Raw genomic sequence first — 13,494 nt, forward strand, 5'->3', positions numbered from 1 at the left:
TACCAATCTGTTCTATTTATGAATCTTCAGTTTGAGCATTACATCATTTAGAGAGGGATTTAGAGTCCAGTAAGCCAAAGGAAGTGTGTGGTTTAAATTTTCATTCTTTGATTCATCATCATTCTCCTTTGGTTTTAAGTTCATGATTATACCTATATACATATACAGTTGACCCTTGAAAAACATAGGGACTGAGGAGCTGACACTGCCCCTCCCCCATGCCATTGAAAATCCATGTGTAACTTTTGACTCCCCAAAGACGTAACTGGTAGTAACCTGCTGTTGACGGGAAGCCTACTACTGATAGGATAAACAGCAGATAACAGTGGATTAATACATGATTGGTACATTCTATGTATTATATACTGTATTCTTACAATAAAGGAAGCTAGAGAAAATAAAATATCAAGAAAAACATAAGGAAGAGAAAATACATTTACAATATTTATTTATTTATTTATTTATTTTTAATTTATCTTTATTGTTGAAAGTATTACAGGTGTCCCATTCCCCCCCCACCTCACCCTCACCCCCTCCCCAGGCCTTCACCCTGTCATTGTCTGTGTCCATGGGCTATGCATATATGCATATAACTTCTTTGATTAATTTCCTCCCACCCTCCACCCCCCTTCCCTCTTCCCTCTGAAATATGATCGTCTGTTACATGCGTCAGTGTCTCTGGATCTACTTAGTTGATCAGATTCTTTTGTTCATTAGCTTCTTCTTAAAGAAGACCCTTCAGTTTTTCCTGTAGTGCTGGTCTGGTGGTGATGAACTCCTTTAGCTTTTCCTTGTCTAAGAAGTTCTTTATCTGACCTTCAATTCTAAATGATAGCTTCTCTGGGTAGAGTAACCTTGGTTGTAGTTCCATGTTTTTCATCACTTTGAATATTTCTTGCCACTCCCTTCTGGCCTGCAAAGTTTCTGTTGAGAAATCAGCTGACAGTTGTATGGGTGCTTCCTTGTAGGTAACTAACTGCTTTTCTCTTGCTGCTTTTAAGATTCTCTCTTTGTCTTTAACCTTTAGCATTTTAATTATGATGTGTCTTGCTGTGAGCCTCTTTGGGTTCCTCTTGTTTGGGACCCTCTGTGCTTCCTGGACTTGTAAGTCTATTTCTTTCCCCAGGTAGGGGAAGTTTTCTGTCATTATTTTTTCAAATAGGTTTTCAATTTCTTGCTCTCTTTCCTCTCTTTCTGGTACCCCAATAATACAAATGTTGGGCCTCTTGAAGTTGTCCCAGAGGCTCCTTATGCTATCTTCATATTTCTGGATTCTTTTTTCTTTATGCTCTTCTGGTTGAGTGTTTTTTGTTTCTTCATGTTCCAAATAGCTGATTTGATTCTCAGCTTCCTCTTCTCCACTGTTAATTCCCTATAAATTATTCTTCATTTTGGTTTGTGTAGCCTTCATTTCAAATTGATCCTTTATTATGTCATCAATTTTCTCAATTATTTTCGTCATACTCTTACTAATATCCTTGAACATCCTTATAACCATAATTCTGAACTCTGTATCTGTTAGCTTGCTTGGATCTATTTCATTTAGTTCCTCTTCTAGAAGATTTCTTCTGTTCTTTCCTTTGTGACATGTTTCTTTGCCTCCACATTTTGGCTGCTTCCAGGTGTTTGTTTCTAGGTATTAGGTAGAGCTGCTATGTCTTCTGGAATTTGTATAGTGGCTTTGTGTAGTAGGTATCCTGTAGGGTCCAGTGGCTCAGCCTCCCAGTCGCCTGAGCTGGGCCTTCTAGGTGCTCCCCTGTGTGGGCTGTGTGCACTGTCCTGTTGTAGTTGAGCCTTGGTTACTGGGAGGAACTGACCCCCAGGCCAATCAGCTGTGAGGACCAGCTGCAGCTACAGCCAAAGAGCTGCTGTGCTGGAGACACCCCTATGGAGCAGGATTTACTTCAGTGGAGCTTTGGTGTTCACCAAGTGCACCCCTTGTGTGTGTCACTCGTGGATGCGGTAGGGTTGTAATCAAGTGTGGTCGAGTCTGACCTCCAGGTGCACTGTCTCTGGGGCCTCCCGGGAGGTGCAAAGTCAGCCTGTGCCAGTGCCGTGCCCAGGGCCACCCCGCATGAGCTACACAGCAAACCGTAGTTGGCTGCTACTTGTGCTGGGCTTGGAGGAGCCCAGGAGAGGCCAAGCTATGAGCCAGTGCAGGCTGCCGCTAGTGCCAGGCCTGGGGCCGCTTATCAAGCCATATGGGGCCCGCTGCTGCTTGTTTGAGTGATTTTAGGAAAGTCCTAAGCATGGGGCTCGAGAGGCCATTTGCATAGAAAAGCCCCTGGAAATGGCCTGGATGAGCTGCAGGTGGGGCGGGGCGGGGCCTCTGGGAATCAGGGGGCGGGGCCAAAGGTGTGAGTCAGGTGCTGGCGACTCAAACATGGCGCCCGCCTGCCGGCTGTGTGCGGGGAGGACTCGCCAAAGGAGGGATGGCCTCTGCCGGCTCTTCTGCCTGGGAGGAAGCCGCCCCTCCAGCTCTCGCCCGGATCTCAGGCAGGTTAGTCCCTCCCCGAGTGTCCCAGGTCCTTTCAGCTGCTGCCCGGCGCTGGGCTCAGAGGGAGCGTCCGAGTGAGTCCGTGCCGGGCCCTTTAGAGGAGCTGCTGGAGCTCCCGCAGCCTCCGCGACCCTCAGCCACAGTCCCCACTGGTTTCACAGTCTGAAGCTGTGGGATGTCGCTTCCTGACCCCGGAACCCTGGGCTGGGGGCCTGCTGTGGGGCTGGGACCCCTTACCTCCGGGAAACCCCCACTGCCAAGATTCCCTCCCGGGTTTCAACCACGGCACCGGGTGTGGGCCCGCGGCCGCGTCTCCGATTCAGCCCCGAACTGCCCGCGCCTCCGCCCCTCCTCCTGGTCTTGGTGCCTCTTCAGCTCCCTGGTTGTGGGGCTTCTGTTCAGCCAGGTCTCAGGAGGCTCTGAGTGCTGGTGGTTCTGTGTTTTAGTTGTAATTTTGATGCGGCTGCGGGAGGCGGCGGGTGCAGTTGTTACCTACGCGCCATCTTGTTTCCTCTACAATATTTATTGAAAATATATCCACATATAAGTGGACCTGTGCAGTTTAAACCCCTGTTGTTCAGGAGTCAGTTGTATTTCTTGTTTAACTGATGAGAGTCCCACCTATCCAAATCATAACCATGCAGTGAAAAAAGGCCTTTGAGTATCAAAGGACAAAACACAGCAGTTTATAAAGCTGATGTGCTTTAAAACAGTCGAAGGCCAGACAACTGATTACACATAATGTTAAAACTAGCAACTTAACAAACCTGGTTATTTGCTGTCAGGTAACTTTCATGATTAATGTCCAGTTTGGGGAAACATGTCAGTCATGAAAGGGTTGGTAGTGGAACCAGACAAGTGCCACTGGCAGGTTCTGCTTATACAGGTAGAGCTGATCTAAATAAGTCTCCAATTATTAGGGAGGCTGGGATTGTTTATCATGGAGGAAAACACAATTATCTTATGCCTTGAGGCTATTACGCACTGTATAATAATTGATACTGATATTTATGAATGTAATTATATTGCATAGGCTCTTTTGACAAGTAGGTATGTATATAATTATTTTGTACCTGTATAAATCTTGCTGAGTGTAAAATTAGTCTCTATCAAAGTATAAAAAATCACCTGTAATTTTGCCACCCAGAGGTAACTATAAATATTTTGAACATAATCAGATATATATCTCTTTAAAACTAGGTACTGTACTATATGTATGTAGTGTGAGTGCCTGACAATAAATTTTTTTTATTGTAATGTAAGCGCCTGATATTAAGCTTTTGATTGCTGGGCCACCAGTTTCAAAGACATTCATCTCGAAAAGATCTATTGCCAGCTTTATGACACAGCTACTAGCAAAACATCTAGAAGTTCCCTCTTAGAAAGCCCTGGTTGACCTAGATAATTGACCCCTTGAGAGATCCCACTTTTTTCCCTTCCCACACCCTAATTCCCGCTCTTATGTTTTAAATTCACCAATAAAGAGTGAACCCTGGACACCCTAGGCACTCCACCCTCAACCCAGTAAAGGCAGAATCCCAGGTTAGTCAGAACTTTCTCCCTCTCTACCTGCAACCTCATGCCATGTACCCTCCAATACCTGTGAGTGGTAAACCTTGTCTTCTGTGTTCCCTGATGGTTGTTGCTGAAGCATGTCTTGCAATCGTAAAAACAAGGGCTGGTCAAGCCACGACATTGGCTCCCATTGGGGATATGTTTATGGGAGATCCCACAAGTAGTACAGGCCCACGTGAGTGCCCCCAGGCATTCCTAGCCAATAGCATCACTACTGATATAGACTGAGATCAACACGAAACAATGGAGTTTTGGAAACTATCTTAAGAAATGTTGTGACAATTTTTCCACTTATCTAGATATTTTTCCAGCAGCTGACTTGTGACTGTAGTGTTGAATATTTTTATTGAGAATGTGTAATACTTTATTTAATATATCCCTTATGATTTAATATTTAGGTGACCTAGAATTGTTGACTACTCTAAACAGTGTTGCAGTGAACATAGTTAGCTATTTGTACTCTCTCTGATAACGTCTTTTTAAAAAATATATGCTTTTATTGATTTCAGAGAGAAGAAGGGAGAGGGTGAGAGAGGTAGAAATATCAATGATGAAAGAGTCATTGATTGGCTGCCTCTGATCACGCCATCGACATGTGCCCTGGGCATGTGCCCTGACTGGGAATTGAGCTGTGATCTCCTGGTTCACAGGTATACACTCAAACACTGAACCACGCTGGCCAGGCTCTGATAACATCTTTAGGATCGATTCCTAGATGTAGAATTGCTGTCCTAGAATAAGTATAATTTTAATGTTATCCCATTGCTCTTGTATAAGGTTCCTATTGCTGCTATATAAATTACCACAAACTTGGTTTAAAATAACAAAAATGTATTATAGTTCTGGAGGTCTAAATTCAAGGGGTCAGCAATGCTGCATTTCTGTGGAGGTTTAGGGGCGAATTTGCCTTTTCTAGCTTCTAGAAACCACCTGCATTCTTTGATTTGTGGCCCCTTCCTCCATTTTCAACGCCAGCAGTGTAGCATCTTCAAATCTCTTTCTCTGACTTCTGCTTCCTCTGTCATTCTGTCTCCTTTCTCCAACTCCGACTTTCCTGTCTCCATCTTTGCCTTACAAGGACCCTTGTGATTACATTGAGCCCACCTGGATAATCCAGGATAATCTCCCCATCTCAAGACGATTAATTTAATCACATCTGCAAAATCCTTTTAGGCAGATAAGGTAACATATTTACAGGCTCTGGGGATTAAGACATGGATATTTTGGAGGGCCATTATTCTGTCTACCGCAGTCTTCAAAAAGGGTTTATCGATGAGTATTCCTATTAGCAGTGTGTGAAGATTCCTTTCACACTGAAATTGAACCAATTCTGGGCATTATAAAAAAACTTTAACCTTCGACAATTAAATATTCCCTATCAAATTTCTTTTTTAGCATTAATCTGAATCATAGTATGACTCATTATTTTTCATATGCTTGTTGAAAAGCTGAATGTATTATTTTATGAATTGCCTATTCCTCCTTATTGTTGGGGTATTTGTTTTTCATTTGATTTTTTCATTCATTTGTAAAAATGTCTATTTTTTTATATATGTGAAATTGTATTCAAGTTTACTTAATTAAAAATCTTTTGAGATATATAAAATTGTTAAAATGTTTTGAAGTGTAATCTGTCAGTGTTCTATTTAGCATTTAATTTTTTTTTAAGTTTAGAGACTTTATCTCACCATCTCGCAAGATGATATGACTATTAATCTGTATTACTTCCTAGGTTTGATATGTTTTCATTTCACATATTTAGTTATTTTCAGTGCTGTTGGAATACACTTTTGGTTTTGCATGTAGTAGAGATCTGGCTTTATATCCAACAAATTGAACTTTGTGATCTTTTTATCACCAAGCTACTACCTTTATCAGATACCATACATATGGATATTATGAATGAATGTGTCTGAACTATTTTATTAGGTTTGTCTATTTGTGTCTATTGAAGTCAATACCTCACAAAACAATTTTCTAGTTTTGTGGTATATTTTTAATAATTGATAGTTCAAGTTTCTTTTCTATCTATGGTTAATATTTCAAAATCATTTTCATATCATGGTCAAGTTCTCCCATATTTGATAGGCAATGTACTTGGTACATGAATTAATGGGGGGAAAATAAAAATCTTTTCAGTATTGACCGTATTTAGGTCACTCAATAAAATGTCATTATATTCTTCATTGAAGACTTTAATACATTTATTCCTGTGTATTTTATATTTTTTGTATTCTGAACAAGGTTTTGAATTATATTTTCTGATTGGTTATTGGATGCATATAGAAAAACTTTTAAAAAATTTTTATTCTCACCCGAGGAAATATTTCTTTTCTCATTGCTTTTCAGAGAGAGCCGAAGGGAGAGAAAGATAGAGAGAGAAACGTAGATGTGAGAGAGACACATTGATGGCTGCCTCCCACGTGTGCCCCAGGTACATGCCCCAGTCCGTGGGCTGATGCTCTAACCACTGAGCAAAACTGGCTTGGTCTAGAAAAACTCTTGAATTTTGCGTACTTATTTTGTTAACTGGTATCTTACTAGACTCACTTATTAGTTTTAATCATTTATTTTTCAGTTTTGTTTTTTTTTTTCAGTTTTAGTTGGATAATAGCATCATCTGAAAATAAAAATAATCTGTCTCTTCATGAATAATAATGTTTGGGGCCGAGATGTTGATCATGCTCTGTAGACTGTGACTGTGAAAGGGGGGAAGGCACCTAATAGGAACAGGACCATAGCTGTTTAATGATTATTCACCTTACTAACTATAGATAAGAAGTTTTCCTGCAGACCCTGGGAAACTGGAAGATGTGCTGCAAGAAGAAAAACAGAGCTGTAAAAAGATGAGACACCTTGGGGCCTGGATGGGTCCATTGCTCAGAAAAGAAAATGCATTTTGAGAACAGACAAAGGACAGGATGAACTTTGATTTGGTGGCTGTGTCTGGCGCCTAACTCCTCTCCGAGAGTTTGCCTCAGGAATGTTGACTATTCTCCTATTCTTGGGTCCCAGGAGCTGGCAGAACTGGCTTTTAATACCATTGAAAATTAATTGCCTTGTAATTGGACTTCAAGATCCTGGAAGGAGACACAGGGACCACAGACCCTGCAGCCATCCTCCCCACCCCCTTCCCCCTGGCATGCACCCTTTCTTCCTAATCCCTATATAGCCAGTCAGGTAACACAGGAAGGGCAGAGCAGGTTTTATGTGGACAAATCCCTTTGCTCTCCCATTTTGCTGGCAATAATGGAATAAAACACTTATGTATGATTCAACCTTGTCTCTGCTTAACTGGCTGAAGTAACAATAGGCAGCCCGGACCCACTGTGTCCGGTTTCAATAACATACATCATATTTTGGATCTCCGCCTTATTTATTGTACTAGCTAAAATTTAAGTCAGTGTTAGATAATTGTTGTTAGTGGAATTTTTTGCCTTGCTACTGACTTTAAAGGAAATCTCTCCAGTACACCAAGTAGGACTTTTTTTATGCCCCAGCCATATTGGTCTCAGTTACATTCTTGATACTTTCTAAATTGTCTCTATCTGTACTCTTGATTTCCTTTTTTGGATTAAGAAATATTTAGCACATACATTAAGGTATGATATGTGTTATAAAGAATTTATGGTGAGAAGATATTACTGGCCTGACCTTGGAATGTTTTGTGGATCTTTAGCTGGATCAACCTAAAATAGGAGAGATCCTGTTTTTAAAAATACTTTGTCAGAGATGGCTTACTTACTTTCACAGGTTTATACTTCTAGAATTCAGAAAGCTTTTGTCTTGCCCCCCTTAGGTAATCATTAGCTACAAATCATCACTGTTGTAAAAATAGTTACTGAACTAATTTTGTATCTCTATGTTTTCATCACATTAATATATACTGATATTATACCAAATTACTTCAATTATTGGATAACTATAAATTTTAGATTTTTTAAGAGAAAAACTGTCATATAAATGTGGATATTATGTACATTAACCAATTTTCCCTATGTTAAGTAATACTAAAATTAGTTTCCTTTTTCTACTATAGATGAAAAGAGATTCCTTTAGTGACTTTATTATAATTCACTGTGAAGCTAGCTTTAAGCTGTGTTTAAACACAACTGTGATGTGCCTGCCTGAGGCAACTGACATTTCAAATTGTGATTCTATTTGCCCCCAAAGCAAGAAGGTCTGCTCTTTCTTGTTATTGGAGCTATTTAAATGAAGTTAATTTAAGAGGTCAGAATCCAATTTATGACTTCTGAGATTCTTTCATTTGCATTACAAATAATTTGAAGGTCATGAAACAATTGACTAAAAAATATTGAAGAACGACTAGAGTAAAATGTTATTAATTTGAACTCTCTTATTTTTGAATATATGACCATCTGGGTGAGGTAATGAAAACACAGGACAAAATAATTTACAATGGTAATCAATAAGATTTTACAGGGGAGAGATTAAATTACTCATTAGAACAAACTTTTCAATCACTATCAGTACCTACAAAGTTAGTGCCAGTTACATGATGCCCAAATCATATTATGAATGACAATTCTTTCCTGTTTTCCAGGCCAGGGAATAAAATAAGTGAAGCTATTGAGACTTGGTTGTTTGGTATCAAGAAATTATCCTGTTGGTCAGCATCACTGGTTAAATAGAGACCTGAATCCAAAATTGAATATTAGCCAAACTCTACGAAGTATATAAATTAATTTGCAAACTTAGTTTCAAACCAAAATATTATATTTGTTAAAAAAAAATCTTCATGTTTATATGACCTTCTTTCCTTTGTGTCTGTGTCTAAATTTTCATTGATAAGGACTTCAGTCATGGGATTAGGGCCTCCTCCACCCCCCACCCCCCCAATGCAGCATGACCTCGTTTTAATTTTATTATATCTGCAAAGAACTTACTTCCAGTAAGGTCACATTCACAAGTACCCATGTTTAGAACATATATTTTTTAAGGATACCATTTGACCCATAGCAGCACTGACCCTTTGTCTAACCACCCCAAAGCCTTTCTGTTTAATGATATTCCGCTCAACTGTGTCCTTTCTTCTTAGTGACCTTGTCCCAAGTATCATTTTCCTCTCACGTGTCTTCAAAATTTCTCTCTTTTCTGGCTATTTCTCAGCATATAAACATATTCAAGTCTCCTTTGTCCTAAAAACAACAAATCCTACCTATCTCAACCCTACATTTCTTTTTATCTCCTATCCCTTCTCCTTTCTGCATCCCCAAAAGTGTGTCTTATGTTCTTGTTTACAATGTCCCCTCTTTAATTCGCTCTCCATCAACTGCACCTTGACCTCTCCCACCGCTGAGACTACTCTTGTCAAGATTTTTAATGCTCCCTTTGCTGTTAAATCAATGGACATTTTAAAATCTATTATAAAACTTAATGCCTCATTGGATTATTTTTATCATTCCCATCTTCTTCCAACCAGCCCCTTTGAATCAAATTCTTTGATTTCCATGGTATTTCAGTTTGAGATGTTTCCTATCTCTCTGAATGCTTAGCCGTCTCAGAAAACGTTCCTTCCTCTATTTACTCCATACATTTTGTTGTCCCCCTCTGATTAATTTATCTTTCTCTTCTCACTCAAAAGACTTTTCTTAGTTAGTCTTAGTTCCTGCATGTCTTCCACATAACCTATATAGTACTGACCTCCCAAAATGTATGTCTCCAGCCCACGTTTCTTCTCTGAACTCCAACTGTATGTATGCAAATGGCTGTTATACATCATCTCTTGATGTCTCACAAGCCCTTCAGATACAACAAGTTGAAATTGTACTCACCAGCTCTTACTCGTTAAGTTGTTCCTTGTTCTGTATTATTTTTGTTAGTGAGTGGCACTACTACCTGGCCATTACCCTAGTGAGAAACCTGAGTCACCTACTTGTTTTTCTTACCCAGTATCTGGTTTTCCTACATATTAAATTTCTTTATCTTCCAATCAGTCCTCTTTTCTCTAACATCACTTGAACTAATTTAGATTAAGCCCCATATTTTCTTCCTGGATTCCTCAGTTATTACATCTTGTCTAATACAAACCATTTTCCACATTCCACGTTGTTGCCAGTTTGATTTTCCAAAATGCAATTTGATGATGCTATTAAGCTGAAAACCTTTTTTGAGTATCATAGTTTTTAAGATAAAGTTCCAAATTTCAATATGTTCTTTATTTAGTCGCATCTTTTCTGTTGCATCCCTATAAACCTGATTAATGCCGAAATATTTTCACCTGCTTGAATGGGCCATGCTATGTCCTCTACATAGAAATTATTTTCTCCTACTCTTCACCTACTAATTTCTATTCTTCTCTTATGTCTCGTAAAGCATAAAGTCTTCCCTGACCCTAAACTTTTTCATATGATTTGGATTTGGTATCCTTTGATGAATCTCTTATATACTACCATAGACCCATGTGTTTACCTCTATGCATCAATATAGACGAGACCTTATTAAAAAAAAAATACCTCCAGAAATTAGCACAGAGTCTGAAACAAAATTCACTCAAAATTATTTTGAATGAATGAAGTTATGGATATGGACAACATTGACCTGAACATAGAGCAGTAAGAGCAGGTGACAAATATTGGACCCTTGAGGGAAAACAAACATTTAAGAGGTAGGCAGAAGAAGGGACTGGGTAACAGAGACCAAAATGTGGTCAAAGTTTCTCCAAAGATAGGAGAACTAGGAGAGAGGGTGAACTTGGTCATACATGCCAGTTTGTCTAGGACAGTGCTGAATTACACCTGCTATCCTGACTCCTGTCCAGTTTAGTATTGTTTCAGGTTTTTCATTTTTAATGAGTCACTGTTATAAATAATTGCATTAAGATAACATAGGCTGTGTTTGGAGAAGCAGTAGATGCCAAGGGATTCCTCCAAAGACAAATACACTCACTTCTCCAGCTACTGGGAGTGGTTGGCTGCTGACAGCTCTCAACTAATTATTCTCTAAACACTTACTTGTAAAATCTGTTAACTTAATTCCAAGACTTGTGCTCAGATAGTCACCTTGTCTCGTTCTATGACTGATAAATGTGATCCCACATTGGATACCACATCCAATGACTGATAGATGCAGGGGTATAAAGGCCTGTTCTTTCCCAGTTTTAGACAATCCTAACAGTCATCCCAGCTCCAAAGCTCCCCTGGGGATCAGACAGGGCCTTTGTTGTGACTGCATTGCTGCTTAGTTCTACCCAGTGCTACTCCTTTTACCACGTTTTGATCCCAAAACACACTCCTATAAACTTTCTGTGTGCCAATCTTCATCTCCTAGTCTGCTGCCTGGGGAACCTGATTTGTGGCAGTAGATCTCCACTTTTCACTTCTAGCTACTGCCATAGTCTTATCTAGTAGGATGTAAGATGTATGTGCAATTAACAGATTTCTCATTTTGACATTTGTTGAAATTTGAAAGATGACCAGAGATAACCTGAACTTGTGTCTTGACCCTTCCCAGGTGCAAAAACTAAACCTCTCTTTCAAAGACAACATAATGGTGCTCACTGATAAAATGAAGCATTTTAACACATAGGTTAAATCTATTTGCCTGTGGCCTAGAAACAGGTAACTCTTTCTAGCTGCATGTGGTGATATAAGTATTTTAATCATGACGTTCCTGACAACACCTGGTATTGCAGCCATTTGTGATGTGGCTTGTGCAACAACATGCAAGATATACAAGGCTACCAGGCCATTAGTAAGTAGAGTCAGTGGGAAATATGGAACATTATTAGTTGGATGTGCATGAAATATGTGCAGAAAATAGAGCTAAACAGTCCTGTTCTAGAGCTTATAAGGTACATTGAACACTCTTTTTATAGCTGTTTTGTCATTTATTGTATAATGAAATTATTTTATAATTTGATGAACAGTGTTGTGTTTTCCAATACACTTTTTTTAGCAGTAATGATCTAAAGTACATGCATTATTTAATAAAAAATTACATCCATTTCTTAAAGAAGTTTATGATGAACAGAATGTATTTTGCTCAAAATGTCAGTATTAACAACCCACGTGAAGGCCACGTCTGGTCACTTGAAAACCAAGAGACACAAATCTGCTGAAGAAGCAGTATTTTCTATTTATAAGGTTAGTAGTTAGTTCAAAGGTTAGAACATAGAAGAAGACTGTATCCAAAGCTGATGATTTTACAAATGTACCTTCAGAATGTGCATTTATACATCACCCTAGAAAGCATACTTTCTTCATCTAGATCAAAAAATAATTTTTCTAAAATAATTTCTGGCTCATTTTTTATTTAAACTTTTCATGTGTAGCTATGAAAAGTAAAGTGATAATTCATTTTATCAGTGAATAAATAGTATTAGAGACAGATAAATTATTAAAGAATGTGAACATGCTGGCTTTATTAGCAGAAGAATTTCACAAATAGTCAAATGCTTACAATGTTATATTAATGTCAGATGATTTAAATACAAAACCAGTGAATTTCAATGATAGTTCAATTCTTCATCCAATTCATGGAATCAGAGTGGAGCTTTTAGGAATTTATTATGCCAAAGCTGAAACAGCTAATATTTTGAATAAGTTTAATATTAAAGTTTCTCACTAAAAATAAAATTATTGGGTTTAACAATAGTGATACAAAACAGATTTTATTAAGAAACACAGCCTTGTGGTAAAAACAATGTTCTTAGTAAATTAAGAAACCTATGGAATAGAAATGTACTAGGAACTGGACATGGAACCCACATGATGTGCAGTTGCATCTAAACATTTACTGGTATGTGATTTTATCCATGTGAAACACCAGGTCAATCCTCTGCATATTGTATGGTCAGAATTTACATCCCTCCCATGTGCAACATTTGCCCACCTCTCTTTGGGATTATCCCCAGCTGTTATCTCCTTACAGTGTCAGCTCAAAACACCTAGTCAGGCTCAGGTGTTGATGAGATTCCTTGGGTGTGGTTCCTTGAATAAAGTTCCCCTGAAGACATGTAAATTAATAAGATTATTTATCCCTCCCCCCACACACACACTCAACATGCAATGGTGGGAGAGACATAGGAGACCCCCTTCCAAATAAAGGAGGTAATCAGAAGGCTCACAACAGTCACTGGTCCATAGCAATTCTGACTCCCAGCCAGGCACATGTTGCCAGTTCCTTGACTAGGTCTCAGTGGTACTGCCTCGAAGTGGTTTTTCATGACTTGGCTCTGCCACTGGAGTCATGGCTCCAGTCCCTCTGCCTTTTGAGTCACCCTTCCTTTTCCGTAGGAAGTTGTCTGTGTTTGCAACTGAGTCAACCTAGGGTACACCTGATCTAAGGATTTTTGAAGTGTGGAGCTCAGGGATGAATGGACTTTCACAGGTGTAGATGGACACTAGGGACATCAACTGTAGAAGTAGTTCATAGTAGTTCAAACACCTCTTTTTGTTTCT

This window comes from Miniopterus schreibersii, assembly GCF_964146895.1.
Source record: "Miniopterus schreibersii genome assembly, chromosome: 8".
NCBI classification, from domain to species: Eukaryota; Metazoa; Chordata; class Mammalia; order Chiroptera; family Miniopteridae; genus Miniopterus; species Miniopterus schreibersii.